General features: G+C 36.4%; 1 long non-coding RNA gene across 1 annotated transcript in view; it reads left to right on the plus strand.

Moving 5' to 3' along the window:
* The window catches only part of LOC114663367 (uncharacterized), a 47,800-nt gene extending 37,140 nt beyond the window's left edge, over positions 1-10,660 (plus strand). Inside the window, exon 2 of the long non-coding RNA XR_003718121.2 lies at positions 10,497-10,660. This is a non-coding gene — a long non-coding RNA (uncharacterized LOC114663367). The remainder of the gene's footprint in view (positions 1-10,496) is intronic.
* Positions 10,661-12,268: the final 1,608 nt, after the last annotated feature.

The following is a 12,268-nucleotide window of genomic DNA, read 5'->3' on the forward strand; positions in this document are numbered from 1 at the left end:
TGTGCTGCACATTTATAACAAGTAAACACCGTATAATATTTAGTACTTTACCACATTTTTCCATTGTAACAAATAAAAAGTGGAATGGGCAATGATTTACATGTGCCTCTTAAAATTGTATTTTTCTATTTTTACAGAAGGATGTAGGGATTTTAAAAAACATGAAGCTAAAATAACTAAAAATGCTGACAGAACAAAAAAGGATAATCAACTAGAATGCAAGAATGTCAGCATTTTACCCTTAGCAGGCAATCCTTTTAAAAAGTAATATATTTATTTTACTATAGGATTAAGCCAGGAATATGTTTCCCTTTATACTTCACCTTCTATAGGCACATTATAAAGAAAACTGAATCACTTCCTTTCTCCTCTTGGCATGAAAGTTGGAAACCAGGCTGGTGTTCCTTTTCAGCGTGAGATTAGCTTTTCCCAAGTAACACATGCCAGTGTTGTATTTACCAAATTCATACTCATTGTGATGAAGACAAGTTTAATGTTATGTTACACTTTACATTTATTTATAGCACTACTGTATGTCTGCTCAACCAGCAACATGGGCATAGAACAAGACACCAAAAACATTGTAAGGCCTATTCATCCACATCATGCCAATTTCAAATTTCTTTATACACTTGAAAGGATGTTTTTGAACTGTGCGGGGATCCAAAACATAATGGGAAGATAGTGACAACATGCAAACTTCATTTGGAGAGCACTTTAGCTGGGAATCACACCACTCACTATGACACCGTGCTTTTGTCCATTTTGAGATTTCTATCGAATAGTTAATAGTATTTTTTAAGAAACTAATTGCCATACTGATGGAAAATTGGTTAACCTTTATCACATCAACTAAAATAAAATACTAACTTAAAAATACTGTAGTTATGTTAGTTACATAGAGACTTACAATTAATAATTAATGTTACTAATATTAGTCTTCATTCACATTTACAATTCTTTATCACATTGTCATCAACCTACTTGTTTTCAATAAACATCTTAGTATTTCAGGGTCATGAGGTCAAAGAACAAATCTTAGCAGCATCAAAAACACAGCATAAACCAAACATGGACGGGGAAGCCAGCACATGACACAGTCACTCACAGAACCACACACACCAGTTTAAATGTAGCAATCAGTCTAACATGTATGTGGTGGGATATAGAGGGAAACTGTAATACCCAAAACAAAATCCACACCTACGTACAAAGAATGTGCAGTCTCCATGCAAGCATTGGCCAGACGGGGATATAATTCCAGGTCTCTCAAACTACAAAGCACAACACTGATCACTCTACGCCATGTTGACCTGTGTTTAATTAATCTTTAAGTAGTAGATTTCTATTTACAAACCCAGAATGCTCTGCACATTGAGAAGTATCACACCAAGCATAAAAGAATATGATAGATAGATAGATAGATAGATAGATAGATAGATAGATAGATAGATAGATAGATAGATAGATAGATAGATAGATAGATAGATAGATAGATAGATAGATAGATAGATAGATAGATAGATAGATAGATAGATAGATAGTTTCAAACTTGCACATGGGAGGTAGTCAATGGGCTTAACTAATGGTAAAACGCAGGGTGGGAGTTGACAAATTGCACTAATGTCTGCTCTGCAGATCACCAGAAGGAAAGACCACTTAAACCTCAACCAGGTTCCACTTCCATGTCCAGACCACACCCTCCTACTGACCTCACTTCCGTCTGTTCCCCGTTGGACCCTTCTGTTCTTTTCCACTGCCTATAAAGCCAATCACATGAGTCGCCAGCTAGTCCCGTCTTGGACTCAGTCTTTTGAGATTACTCTGCACTCATTGTGTCTTTTTGAGACACTATTACTAATATACAGGGTGGGTAGATAGATGGCTACTTTAAGACCAAGATGGAAAACAATGTAAACTAATGCTAGCCAATGTTTTAACATTTAATTGCATCTGGTAAATAGTCCTCCAGTAGCCGCTATCATGGTACAATTGTGTTGATTTCTGCAGAAATTACCCAGAGTGCCATGCTGTGGATAATGTACATCATAATGATAATTTTTGTTTATATACTGCCTTCCTGATACTCAAAAATGCTATCAGCTTACTCTTAGTGAGCTAAAGTATCCAGAACAGAGTAAGCCATCCTGATTAACCTGTTCAATTTGTTTACACACTACCATTCAAACATACATCTATGAATGAATTTTGATATTCTTAATTTTGTGACATTAGGTATACATTTTAAAAAGTGTCTTTGTTTTCCACATTAATAATACAGCCCTCCAGACTTCTTTCTTTCTTTCTTTCTTTCTTTCTTTCTTTCTTTCTTTCTTTCTTTCTTTCTTTCTTTCTTTCTTTCTTTCTTTCTTTCTTTCTTTCTTTCTTTCTTTCTGTTACGAATAGGCTTTAAGTTGCTCTCCAACAACTAGAGATTAAATCACATTTTTCTTTACCCTAGCTGCAATGGTTCCAATTATAACATTGAAAGCACTCATTCACCAGAACTCTGCATTCCTCCTACTGCCCATCACACACACACACTTGAAAATAAGACCATTTCAGACCAAAGATGAAAAAAAAAAAAACTCTTATCTATGCAGGTTCCAGAGAAAATGAACTTCATGGCAACCATGGTCACTAGAAAAAACTTACTTACTTTATTTTATTCTACTAAACATTATGGTGTTGTGGTGGAAAAACACCTTTGTGATCTTGTCAGAGGGCCGACCAGGCATGCCACAATTTGTTATAGTGCAGTTGATATCAATGGTTTTTTGTATTATTACAAATGTCTGATGTTGGACTAGTCAGTTCTAATGTGACAGAAATTTTGTGGTTGTGCCCCAAGATTAGGAAGGATAGCCTAATTAAAATGCCACCATGAACATAAATATAATGGGAAAGATAAATCAATTGATGATCACCATGACTGGCACAATCATTACAAACAATATATAGCCTCATCAGCAGTTCTAATGAGAATGTTGTATATTATGCTAAATTGAGTGGTCTTTATGATGGGTTTAAATATTGAAAATGATGAAGTGTCTTCAGCACTGGAAGACAAATCACTTCAGAGATTGTATGTGTATTATGTAATAATTGTTTCCTAAAAATGTGGTTCTTTAACCTCCCAATTATAGCTAATGACTTAAACTTTCCACACGCACAATATAGAAAAATAGCAAACATAACATAGCATAAGAGAAAAAAAACCACTTAGCTTGCCACTTGTCATACTGACTTAACTGAAAGCAATAAAACATGGGAAAGCAGGATATCAATATCTATATATATAAATAAAATGCTAAGGGTTGTCTGCCTGACATAAAAAGGTTTGGAAACCCTTGGGCCTTGAGCATAGATTTAGGTCTCAGTCGAGTGCTTATGCCATGATACATATAACGTAACCAATGAATTGGACATGTGGCCAGCCTCGGCCATGAAACTGGGCTACGGGTCCTGTTCGTGGCAAGCGGTGAAGCGGCTATGTGCCGTGGGTGACAGGAAAAGCACAGAGCCACAGGGGCATGGCATTGCTGACAGGAAAAGAACAATGGTGAGCTCTGCTGAGAGTGAAACACATTGCACATGTCAACTAAACATTTTCAATGCAAGTGCCAGTCATACACTCGAAGTGCTACAGAAAGTTATTTACAGCCAAAGAATAGGAGGTGCAGGCTTCCTCTGTCACCTTATAGGGCTTCAGGTCCTTCACTCACTGAGCAGAAGTGCAGCCATGCAACATACAATAGCTGACAAGAAAACAACAGCCACGTGAGTATGTGTCATATCTACCAGGAAAAGAGCTGCAGCAGCGTCAGCTGGAACTGAAGGACATCACAGTAACTTTCACAGAGTGACCTGGAGTGCTGCATTTCATGAGAGGTGCATGCACAACCTTTCTTCAAGGACCAGAGGTCTGAGTGTTACTTGTCATCAGAATAATAGAGTTGTCTAGTCCTAGAAACACTGGCATTTTAATTAGCCCCACACTGTCTAGGTTGATATTAAGGATGCAAAGGCAGGACGGCATGATGATTTCAACAAAACAGAGCAAAGATGGTAAATAATTTTCCTAGACAGTCTTCCAGTAGGATATGGAAGCTGCTCTTTTATCATCTTATTCTAAAATTACTAACAAAAATTATTCTGATACATAATACATTGTTTTACATGCATCTCTCTGTAGTAGTAGGGAGTTGTATCATGTTAGCTATTATGGATGCAGTGAGAAGTCAAGCAAAATGACACCTTTTATTGGCTAACTGAACCGATTACAGTATGCAAGCTGTCAAGGCAACTGAGCAACTTCTTAAGTCAAGTTCCTGTCAAATCAAATCTAATTCAGAGTAGGGGGTGTTCAAAAGAAATGTAATGATTTACTTCATGAGGTAGAAGTACAAAGAAACAAGAATAGTTTTGTCAAATATTTGAAATACTAAAATGTGTACTTCAATTTGAATATTTAAAGTCTAAATATTCTTCATTGTAATAGTAATTTGTCAGCTTTGGTCCTCTGCTAAAGATTCACAGAGGGCTAAAACTAACATCAAATTCGTAATCACTGATTTTGACATAGTCTATAATGATGCCTCAAATGCTTATGTTTGAGAAATGTCATTTTTGACCTTCTGGGAATGGCTCTTAGAGGACTAGGACAACCAGCAAAGAATCTAAAATCAAAAAAATTATTCATGACCAGCAACTGCAAAACAGTATATAATGACACTCCACATGCCTATATTACTGATCCTCATTTTTTCAAAGTTTTCTAAAAAGGAGTAGTTTTTATCCATCATATCCTATTAGTTGTGATCAAATAACGTCAGCTGATGGGGCATGTGCAACTTCAAGTAATTCTGGTCATTTTTGCTGAAGACACTTTTTGGTTTTCTGTTTATCATTTAGGTGTAATTTCTAGCACAATATATGGTCCAAAAATGGCTTAAAATGAGGATTGTTTGGGTGTAAAGGGCCAAAAATGGAGGGAATTCCAAACTGCTTGATTTCTTACATAACTAGACATGAAGATAAGTCAAACAGTGTATCAAATGTGGGGGTTGTATCATCCCGGTGAGTCAGGTGTCACCAGACAAAAAAAACTTGAAGTGATTTCAAAGCGTTCATAAGTATTTCTTATGATCACAATAGACTATTTCCAATAGCCTGACAGTAAAACAGTAGCCAGCTCTGCTTGACACAAATGAATGAATTAAATTCAAGTGTACTGTCATGTGCACATAGCACACTGAGATTCTTATGTACATCTCTCCCACAGCAAAGTGACAATAGAATAATGCCAACAACAGACAATGAACACAACACCATGTATTCAATAAATATCAGATGATAAGTATAAGAAACACACATGAGGTATGCTTTTTGCAGCTGTCAGTAAAACTAGCTGTTGAGTAACTTTATGTCCTAAGGATAAAAACTTTCTTAGTCTAGTGGCGCAAATGCAAACAGACCAGTACTGTTTGCTAAAACAGATGAACAAGAAAAATGCCTTCTTGTTTCCTACATGTTAAGAGACCACCTTTAATTGTCAATATTTCAACAACTGAGAAAACAAGTGTTAATTTGGAAATGTGACTATTAAAGGTTAAGTTAATCTTCATCAGAATTAGTCAAACTATTATTTAAGGTGTTAAAACTGAACATTTAATATCTATACAGTTATCACCTATCACATGATCTTCTGCTTTTTCAGTGAACATATTTATGTTTTAAGGACACATTCACATAATTCTTTTGAAAAATTTGAAAAGACCAGCAATGTCTAAGCCCTACCACACCAGCAAATTAGCTGATGATACTCCAGTGACCAGGCCAATCAGCACCAATGGTATTGTGGCATACAGGAATAAGGTAATGGACGTGACAAAGACCTGCCTTGGTCCTGAACATTACCAAAAGATTAATATACATAAAGCAACCCTGCATCTCAATGTTTGGATACCTAGCTACTTGAGCATCTCCTCAGTAGGATATTTCATCTGAACACTTTCACAAAAGGTTCATTCTAAAGGAAAACAAAATTGTAGAACAAATGAGAAGCTTAAAAATGATCCAAGAAAACAAATTTAAATTCCAATGGTGATGGCACAATTATTAGAGTAAGAAGTATAAGGAGAGGGGAAAAAACTGGAGTGAACAATACAAAAGAGTCAGAGATTACTAGCAGGCTTCACGCTTTCTCCTGAGTTTGTTCTTGCTCCACTTTCTTCCTTTCAGACAGAGTGTTCCAATCTTAGACTCTCACTGCAGATCCCCTTTAAGGCATTCTAAGTCTTCTACTTCAACCCCTTTAAATGCTTTGGATACATTTTTTATTTCTTTCTGTTTTTGGCTATTGGTTCAAAAAATACATATAGTCTGTCCATTGAGTTGGACTACAGTATTTGTTTCTACTGAGTACACACATTATGATATAAGATTGTTACCTAGACAGTTCTTCAGCTAAATATAACAAACAAATGTTACTCCCCCAAAATTATATATGTGTGTATGTGTAAGTCCAGGTACATGGAATGATGTTATCTTAAGAAAAAGTATTAGAGCAAACAAATCTCAAGGTAAACACTACCAACCACTAGCTATTCTGTTTTTCTCCCTTAAGCGCATTAAAAAACACCTTGAGACTCAGTATTTCACACAGAGTGAGTGTGAGTGAGAACGAGTGAGGGAGAAAGGGCTTTAAACTTGGCAAGATATTCACTTCTGAATCGAGCTTCAATATGCCTTCTTTGGTCATAGGTGGGCCTATAGATGTGATGAGCAAAACAGGCATGTTCCAATTCTCATAGTTTCACAAAACTGACATTAAAATTAAGTCTTCAGATAATTTTGCAATTGCAAAACATGAAACTCACTAATGATTTTTTAGTGGTTTTAAAGTTTTGTTTTGGAGGTTTAAAACAAGGTGTATTACTTTGTTAAGCCTTGTTCACACTTTCATTTTTATACATTGTCACAAGAATGAGCCAAAGACATCAAGGAAGGTTTGGGGCATTCACCCATATAATATTCCCTGGCTGCAAATAGGTAATTTTTAGGAGTTGTTTAAAAGTCTGAGTCCAAAACAGAACTGAGGTAGGTTGTCAAAGATGTCGGCTTTATTTGCCGGGAGAGGAAATGACGTCATCGGGGCTGGAACCGGAAGTGGCGTATTCAGAGATACCAGAACCAGAGGTGACTTCATCAGAGGCACCGGAACCAGAAGTGACATCATCAGAGGTGCCAGAATTGGTGTCATCAGAGGCGCCAGAAGTGGTGTCATCAGAGGTGCCAGAACCATGCAGGATTTCCCGTAGATGGTCTGCAAGGGATTGAGACAGAAAGTCAGTGCACCTCGCTGCCCCCTGGTCTGGCATGGAATTACTATTACTCAGAGCCCTTTAGCTGCCTCCCAATTGCACATGTGTGGCAACATGTTCTTTTCTGCTGCTGTGTAAAGTATGTAATCCATACAATACAGATAAAATCAAGTATATTTATGCCTCTCGTTCATATTGCCATGGAGGAGTGCAGTGACAAGCTGTGTATTTTCCACAAATAAAACACTATAAAACACCACTGTGTATGTTACTGTATTTTTCTCATATGCTAAATCCTTAAACAGAAAGTCGCTGCTGACCAACACTCCACTTACTTGGCAATCGCCTTATCCTAGCTAAGGATATGCACATTTACAATGATTTTTTTTTCACTATGAATCTTAATTTAAATACTAAATAACATGCAGATGTATGCAGTACTAATACATGGAAAATGCTTCCAAACAGGAACCATATGCCCTTTTTCTTGTGTTGGAAGCAAAACCTTATTTTGCAAATTTTTTTGAGACATGAAACACTGGGTTTCGTAGCAAATTCAATTTAGTGGAAATCATTTTGCTCACCTCTTGTCTGGATTATTTTTTAGTATCCCATCCAAAGTGGTTTCTGGCATCCCCTGAGATCTGCAGGAATCCATATTGATCCATCTTCCAGGTAGCCTGCTCCATTTGAAAAGGAATTATCATGACTCTGGCCCTTTTCCCTCTCCCTTTTCAGTGTTATAACCTATTGTTGTCCTGTGTTAACCAGCTACCACTACTGACAGAGTTAATGTTGAGAAAGTGTCATAACATCAAAGTGTGGTATTTGACAATATTATGATGAGTCTTGGTATTACCCATTTCCTAAGCCATTGGTAGTCATGCACCAAGGATTGACTAGTGCAGTGAGGATAAAAAATAACAAGAATGGTTCAAAAAAGTGCATAGTGCGCTTTTATTACAAACAAATCAAAATTAATTGAAAAAGTGCCTTGTTGGTCTTCAATAAATAAATAATATAATAAGTATTCAATAAAGTCAGTATTTTAAGTGTGAGTTAAAATCATTCAATAAATAAATTCAAGTAATCAATAAGATCAAACATTAAGACACAGAGAGTAAAATTGTGTAGCTTTCCTCTATTCTCCTTGCATCCAGCCACTCATCCATTAGGTCTTCCAGTGGGGCTGAGACACTGGCAAGTGTGGTCATCCATCAAATGGCTTTCATCCCAGCTACCTCAGCCAATCACTAATGGGACATACAAAACCTGGCTCCATCATCCTACCACCATCTCAGGAATCCTTAAGATGATCAATGAAGCCAATCAGGATCCTCTCGCTCACCGCAGAGCCTCCTGTCCACTTTGCCTCCTGTCTATTGCACAGGTTTTCACTCTCAATCTTACTCTTTGTCCTTTTCAATTAAATCTTTCTTGCTTTCATTCGATTACATTCCTGACCTCCTTCTGTGCTACTCAGAATCTCTATATGTTTGTGGATGCAGGTGCTTTACTTGATGACTAAGTGTCAATCAAAAAAACAGCTGAGCAATTCGCATTTGCACATTTACAAGCTATTACCGTATATAATCACATTTAAGTTCTCCCGCAGATATATCGGGGCTTGATTTTACTGTATAATTTCTGGTATTTTATAATGTCAGTTATATAAGTCGAGTGCGGAAAACTCATGCTATTGGTCCAAGAGATTATGATATGCTAACGCCCACCTGAGAGAGTAACCATGGAGCACATTGCCTTTTTTTCTGTGTGTTGTGCCTACGTGACCACACAGTAATACCCGAACTATTCCGACGTTTGCACTGTTTTGTGTTTTTTGTATATCACACCCTCATACACCTTTATCGTAAGAGCATCCCTTATCTACAATGGAGTGTTCGATCAGAAGAAAATATGAAGCTGGTTTTAAATTAAAAGTAGTTGCAGTGGTGAATGAAATTGGTAACTGTGCTGCTGCAACAAAATTCGATGTGTCTGAGAAACTAGTGTGAGATTGGAGGAGGCAAGAAGATATAAAAAAAGTGTTGTATTTTTGAACGAGTGTATAAGTCGGGGTCTGATTTTATGATCGATTTTTCAGGTTTCAAGACCTGACTTATACGCGAGTATATACGGTAGCCTATTTCTCCACCATACACCCCATGGCCGCACAGCTTCTATTGTTTTTACTAAAAACCTTGCACTACCATAGACCCCTAATGCACTTCACCAAAATTATGCATAAAAAATATAAGATGTGACTTGTATTCAGTTATAGAAACTTATAAAAGCTTATGAGATAGTGTAAGAATGCATGCAGGTGTACTCTGCGATATACTGCTTACTGTTCAGGGGTGGCTTTAGTGCTTTGAAATGGAACAGTTCAGAAAATTAATATAAATAAAGCACAGAAACACAGATAAATCATTGGGGCACCCTCAGGCAAACCCCATATAAATAGATAGATAGATAGATAGATAGATAGATAGATAGATAGATAGATAGATAGATAGATAGATAGATAGATAGATAGATAGATAGATAGATAGATACTTTATTAATCCCAAGGGGAAATTCACAAATTCATATATTACAACGCCAAAATAATAATTTCAAGTTAACATGTCGTGTGTGACACTTCTGTCCCGACAGAGCCTCCAATCAGACTGGAGAAAGATGGCGGTTCTGGTAATTAAGTTGGTGAGGTGGAAGGGGTGAGTCCAGGAAACCGGAAGTGATGTCATATGCTGGTGATTTGTTGGTTTCTGGATTGGAAGAGGGATGTTGAGGAGAAGCATTGTAAGACAGTGCCCACCTCTAGTTCGGGGTGGAATTACAAAATGACAAGCCCTGAAGTTATTTCATAGACAGAACGTATGATTAGATGACTGCAAAATGGAAATTAAATCTTTATCTTGAATTTGAAGAACTATAAGACATTATTGGACTGTTTTAACTAACTACTATGCATAGTTGCAATCTTAAGAATTCTGAAGTCACAATTTAGAAAATAACTATAATAAAAATTTCAATTATATTTTGTTGAAGAGAACTGTTAGCATTTTAGCACTTAATTTACATCAGACAAATGGTATGTAGTAGTGTGCATGTAGCAGTAATATAATATAATATATAACGTAAGATTTAAATGTTTCTTTTTTTTTTTAGGAACCAACGTTTCAAAGAAACAGGAGAGTCACTGCAATAAAACAAAAGGAAATAATCAAGACAAAAGAAAATGACAACTTATCTTAAAGCAATGAGCACTACAGTGAACTTTGTTGGAATTCTCATCATGTGATAATTTTACAAAAATAAACAAATGGACATGACGTGATGTGAGCCTGGTCATTTCTGTGCTATCAGATGTTACAGAATAATTTACTCATAACAATTCTCTTTGAAGGCAGAATGACTCAAACTTTTGAGATCATGACAATGGTGTATGGAAAAGGCTTGCAGGCAAAGACAAAATTTTGTTGCATTTAAAAAGATTTCAAAGTAAGTTTTCAAAGGAAAGAGAAGATTATATACTAGTTAACTGTACATGGCTAGAGATGACCTTCACAGGAACTGTGTGTTGTATTTCTGAAATAGTTTACCAGATTTGAATGACATGAGTATCCCTCACCAAAAAAAAGATTATTACACTGCTGGAGTAACTTGATCCAAGCTTGTGTGATAAATCAAGAATGCAATTGTTTTAAATGGTTTTATATAAAATCAAGTAGGAGATCCAAGTCAAACCAACCCCAGAAGACTTGCATTAATTAGATGGCTGATTGGCCTACTGTACCATATATAGTAAGGTGTGGAATATTTTTGCAGGAATCAATCAATTTGCACTATAAATAAATAAACATTTTTTTGTTAAATTAATTATATTTTTGGTATGTATACATGTTCTAATTTGAGGATAAAGACAAACCTTTAGGTCATAGAAAGCCCCTCTCAAAGTGTTCTATTGTGATGAAACACTTGCAGTAAAAAAAAAGCTGGGATCAGCATACATGTGGAGCACTGCTTGTGAATTCTTTTTCTTTTAATATAACTTCTGGCTTGCCATCAAAACATGATTTTTTGTCAGTAATGATTTCAATGTAGCAGACAAATGCCGTTGCAGGTATTGTGCTCATTTACGCTGTAATTGCAGCCCACTCTATTTATATTATACCTTTTTCAACTACAGCTGATAGGTTTGTTAAGTCTTTCCTAAATCATAAAAAATGGGCAATTATCATTTATTAACAATATATGACTATTATTCATATGAACTATTAAACCATCACTTGACCCTCTGACTCCATAAAGATTGGATAAAATAGTCTATGTAAATTAGTCCTAGCTCTCTCTTAACTGAAACATTGAAATGCAAAGTCGCTGCTCTACTTTTATTTTGTAATTCCCCATAGTATTTCATGAAGTGATTAGGATGCAGCTTAGTTTTCATTCTTAACATGCTAAATTATAAAAAGCAAAAAGCAAATATAGGGATAGCCTAACAAATGTAGCATCCTAGGTTCAAATGCCATACCTACTATAGTTGTTGTGTACATGGAGACTCAATATTTTCCACGTGTCTTTGTGGGTCTTCTTCTAGCTACTCTGCTTTTCCTCCCAAACAGAGGAAAGTTTTGAGTTTTAGCCTATCCACTGGGCCACTATAGGAGAGTTAGGAAGCGACTCTAGCGTTGTCTTGACTGTATGCCTTGGGTCATTGTAGTCCTGAAAGGTGAACTGCTGCCCTAGTCTGAGATCACATGCACTCTGGGGTATATTTTCTTTGAGGACCTCTCCGTACTTGGCTGCATTCATCCTTTCCTTAATTCTGACCAGCCTCCCTGTCACTGAGAGATACCTCCATGTCATGATGCTGCCACCACCATGCTCCACCATAAGGGATAGTATTTGGCATAATCAAGTTCTTCCCTAGGTAGTTA

This window comes from Erpetoichthys calabaricus, chromosome 13 (assembly GCF_900747795.2).
Source record: "Erpetoichthys calabaricus chromosome 13, fErpCal1.3, whole genome shotgun sequence".
In the NCBI taxonomy this organism is placed as follows: domain Eukaryota; kingdom Metazoa; phylum Chordata; class Cladistia; order Polypteriformes; family Polypteridae; genus Erpetoichthys; species Erpetoichthys calabaricus.